Below are 5409 nucleotides of genomic sequence, written 5' to 3' on the forward strand. Positions count from 1 at the left end.
TGGAGTGCTTAGACAAGATAGTTGTCACCTTTATTTTGGTAACATACTTGTCTACCCGAAGACGGAAGAAGAATCACTGAGCTGGTGAAGAAACATTTGAAGACTGCCATGCCAAGGAGAAAGAACTATACCAACCACCATCGTCAAGGAGTGAAATTTCTCATCAAAGACCAGGTGTATCTGGAAGCCACTTCTCCCCAAGGAATCAAGCATTTCCATGTCAAAGGGAAGCTCACACCAAGATTTATCGGCCCTCTCCAAGATCACTGCAAGACGAAGAATAAACGGCTACCAGCTAGAGTTATCACCTGAGTCACCCACTGTGCACAACGTTTTTCCACACGACACCACTCCAGAAAAGTTTCCAACTTCCTAACTAGCCCTGTCTCTACAAGGACATCGACCATGAGCCATCGACCTCCAGCCCAATATGACCTACGCTAGAGACCCCAATTGCAATCTGGATCAAGCAGGATGACAAACACGAAGCCACGCCATCGAGTACTTCAAGGTTCAATGGAGCACCAAACGGAAGCAGAAGCAGTATGAGGACGTGAAGGCTACCCCAAATCCAAGTTTCCGTATTCCTTTCCGCGCCTAGTCTGAGAATCTCGGGGACGAGATTCTTATAAGGGGGGTAGGTCTGTCACACCCTGTTTTTCATGCCACAACACTTAAGCTAATAAATCATGATAAAATGTGGTTTGACAAAAACTTTTGAGTGTTTTGGACCTTGCCTTGTTTGGATTTTGTCTGTTGTTTGCAAGTGCTCTAAAAATCAAATAAATCCTCCAACTCCTATACTTCATCTCCTTGCTCCAAACTCTTGAACCAATGATCATGCCATGTGTATAGAGCAATATAGTATTTTCTTACAAAAATAATTTGGCCAAAAAGTATTTCAAAAATTAGTTTTCCAAAACCCCCTGAATTAAGATTTGTACTGCAAGTACTTAATTCAGGGCAGTAAAAAAATCTTTCCAAAAATATGTTTGACTCCTATTAGATATAGGATACCCAGAAACCATAAAAATATAATTTTAAAAGTTATTTTCCTATTTTATTTAAAAGCTTTTTCTTAAGGCCAGAAATGGTCTTTAATAGGAAAAAAATATTTGACAAAAATCAAGGAAACTCAGTGGACATATATTTTCCATATATAAGAGTTTCAACACATGGTCATGTTCAAAATATTGGTCAAATCCCTCAAAAACCCTTTTTGGATATTTGAAGCTTTTGAAATATTTACAAAGGAAATATTCCCCAAAAATTCCAAGAAATTCTAGCATGTCACATATGACATGTTTGATGATCTTGCCAAGTATCATGTCATGGAGAATAGTATAACCCCATGAAATCTCCCCAAAACCATTTCCGTCCATTTTGAAGTTTGAGCAACTTTACATTGCCAAACCTGTCCAAATGTTCTCAAACCTTGTGAACATGCTCAAATGGTCTAATTATTCATCTAGACCAAATGGCACAAGTTGGAGAGAATGTTATGTTGCTCAAAGTGCCCCAAAACCCTTCCTGTTCAAAACCAAATTTGAACAACTCTACATTGGCAACTTTCTCCTTTTGATCTCAACTTTTGTGGAGATGTTAATAACCTCAAATGATGACACTACACCAAGTGGTGCATCAAGGAGAATAGATTTGCATGACTAAATCTTGGTAAAGCCATTTCTGTTAATTTCTAGGGTTTACCAAAGTTACGTTGGCTACTTTGCCCAAATGAGCTCAAACTTGGTGGAACATCCTACTTCTATGTGCCATTCCATCCTGTTAATTCTCATGTCAAGTGGAATTAATTTTCTTGCCCAAACCAGCATCAAACACCTTCTGCCATTTTACTAAAACCCCTGTTTTGACCTCTTCCATTCTTCTCCATGGCCTCCACTTTTTACCACAGCCCCTCCTAGACCTCTTCTACCTCCAGTAGCAATGGCTGCATCTCAGATCAATAATTGAGGGGTGAAACCACCTCTTTTACCCCTCTGGACAGCCCTTGCACCCCTCTTCCTCACCTCCCTCCTCACTCCAGTGGCCACCCAAGGCATCCAAGGTTTTCCCCATATTATTTACTCCTCCCTAGAGCTACCAGACATGCTTAGCCATGCCCACTTTGCCAAAAAAATGGCATGCCGGCCATTTGCATGCTCTGGAGCACGCTACAGTGCGCTCCCGCACTGTAGCCGCCCCCTGCCAAGCACCTCCGGCCACCTCGGGCCTCCCTAGCGCGCCCGACGAGACGCCTCGGCGTCCGGGACACGGCAGCTGGTCGGCCCCCTCCTCCCTCTCTCTCTACTGCCCCTGCTCGCACGCGCACTGGCCACCTGAGAGCTCCAATGGCCGAGCTCACACGCGCGATGCTCTGGCCCTCCCCCGCCCCTTCTCTCCCTTCCCTTGGCGACCATATCTACAAACGCCCAGGACACGCACACACAAGCCCCCATGACCCCTAGCAACGGCAATGACCTCGCCGGCGCACTCGTCCACGGTGCACCGTCACCCCGCCTTAAACGACCATCCCGAGCCCCTTCTCTGGGGACCGTTCGCTCTCTCTTTCCCCCAGCGACCTCCTAGAGCATCCAGATCCTCCTCCCGTGCCTCCCTTCGCCTACTACCACCGCACGGCTGCCGCTTTGCCTCGCTCAAATTCGAGCAATGCCGAGCACACCTCCCTCCCTTTCCTCCACACAAAGACTCCCCGTGGTCCGGCGAACCTCCCCACCTCCTCGAACCGTCGCGGGGATGCTCGAAGGCTGAGAGCCACAGATGGCCGATGACCTCCCTCTCCACCGTCAAAGCTGCGGTCACCTTGGCCCCCTCCGGCGGCCGTGACCTGCACTAGCGGATGCACCGCTCCGCGCTGAGCTCGCCCATAGGCGGAGCGCCGCGGGAGAAGGCCGGAGGCGCCGGCTATCGCCGGACGAGCACCGGCGTGCGCTCTGCCTCCCCTACTCTGCCTCGAGTGGGAGGTAGAGGACGACCGCCCCGCCAGCTGGCATGGGGGCCCCGCTCATCAGCGGCAAAGGCGACCGAGCTGGCCCACCAGTAGAGTTAAGTGGAAACGGCTTCGGGCCGATCCGCTTGCCCTGCTGGGTGGCGCCCTCCCGCAGTGCGCCTTCGGCGTCACCTCCTCCCTCGCGCAACCGAGCCACTGGGCCGAGCCCAACATGCGCTGTTTAGCTGGGCTTCGCCCAGTGCGCTTTATAAGGTTGAGTCCCTTTCTTCCTTTTTCTTTTCATAAATATTGTAAAATTCCTAAATAATTCAAATAGACTCCAAATTTGATGATTCTAATTTCTGTAAGTTCATAAATTCCCGATCTATCACATGGTGCAATTTGCACATTTTTCCATAAAGATTTTCTTCACAAACATTTATGAAATCCCATTTCTCCATTTCTGTCATAAACTTTAGAAAATCACAGAGAGCTCAAAATTGATCCAAATGCCAGGATTCAAATTCCTAGATGCTTCTAAGTTCATAACTTAGTTTATGAACATTTTTCTCAATACTTTCTGTACCACACAAAATAATGAGCCATTTCTTCATATTTGTCAACCTTGTAAATTCATAGGAAAATCATTTAAACTCCAAATCCAGTGAAACCAACTCCTAGATGCTTCTAAAATCATGATTCGTTAAATGGTTGCCTTTGCTCATTTTTCAAAAATATATTTCTGTACACTTCTTGCAAATCCATAAACCCCTTGATTCCGTCATATCAAAATGTTTAGAAATATCCACTGACCCAATTCCAATGAAACCACTCTGGTTAATTTTCATATAACCAGAGATGTCCTAGAAAAGTCAAATCAATATTTTTGGAGCACTTTTATTTCTGCCTTGTTGTATTGCTTATTATGGTTGCTTTCAACGATAGTTGACGAAGTAGACGAAATGCTCGGAGTTGGACCAGAGATAATTGAAGACCTCGAAGACTTTGTTAAAACAGGCAAGCAGCCCTTTGACCATGATGAACCATTTTACATCATGATGGCATTTTTGTTGCTTCACCGAGTGCATGATATACCTTGAATGGCAACCTTGCTAGGCTTGTCTCCGTTGCATACTCCATTGATACTTGCATTTTTCATGACTCTACCCTTGCTTAGAGTTGTGTTGGTGGGTTGTAGAAATATGCTATAGTTAATGGCTACGCAAAGTGGGTCAGGGTTATGCATGGAAAGAAACAAGTGTGGTTTGACATACTTGCAAATAGCCCAGTGGGTGCCACTAATGCCCCTGGGAGATGATAATGAACTAGGTCACTACTTGGTGGAGAAGTAGTGTACCGAGGCTCGATAAAAGTGATGTTTACAGAGACGGATTAGATTTAAGATTTGTCGACTGTCCCAACCTTACATGCGCAACCACTCTACCCTTATATGGGAAAGGGCATTATTGATTACCTAGGACGATACTAGCTTCGAGCCCACATTACTAGTGACGGGAGAGTTGTTGGTGTGCTCTCTCGGGACGGGGTCATGCCAGGTAGGGCGGCAATGACTGTTTTCACAGAGCACCGGATACACCGTTGTGTCCCCTCTCGGATGTTACGATCTCGAGTGAGTCTCGTATGATGTATATCAAGAGGATACGGAACAACGAGTGGACTCCTTGTTAGTGTCGTCTAGGGAAAGATAATGATCGGGTGCTTACCCCGGGTACTTGAGGTACCGCGGGTCGTGGATGACACGAAAGTTCCCCTGATCTTGTGGGTAAAGTGTGCAACCTCTGCAGAGTGTAAAACTATTCGAATAGCCATGTCCACGGTCAAGGACAGTTGGGTGGTGCTGCTTAGACTACGTCCATATGTTTCTGACAAACAACACGGTTTGGTAAAAATATTGACGTGATTCGTGAGGTAGTCACGATGAGCTTGAGCATGAGTTGTTCATAACTCTCTCTTGATGTTGATGTCTGTAACCTCCTGATACTTGTTGCAGACGCATTCATATTCTTGATAAATGTTGATCATACTTGCATGAGAAAAACTAGCTTTCCGCAAAATGCCAAAATTAGCAGTAGTGCCTTGCATAATTATTCTGTTATCACCCTTAGGTTGCTTGCGAGTACATTCAAAGTACTCATTGGCTTGCCACTGGTTATTTTATTGGCCAGGCATGAAAGAACATGATATGAAGAAGAGTACCTCGGTGACGAACATGCGAGCTAGGACGCTTCCCAGTCAGAATGCCTGTAGGGTTAAGGCAGATGGCATGGGTCCGAGTTATCGACGAAGATTTCCGCTGCGATGTTATACTCAAGACTTGGCCATAATGGTCCTACTTGTGTAATACGGTATGTATGGATGTAAGACTCTTGTTATTCAGCCTATGTGTGTTCAATGAGCATTGATCTCTAGGATCACTGTACACGTGCATTCGGTGATCATGA

The sequence above is a fragment of the Triticum dicoccoides genome, chromosome 4A (genome assembly GCF_002162155.2).
Source record: "Triticum dicoccoides isolate Atlit2015 ecotype Zavitan chromosome 4A, WEW_v2.0, whole genome shotgun sequence".
Classification (NCBI taxonomy): domain Eukaryota; kingdom Viridiplantae; phylum Streptophyta; class Magnoliopsida; order Poales; family Poaceae; genus Triticum; species Triticum dicoccoides.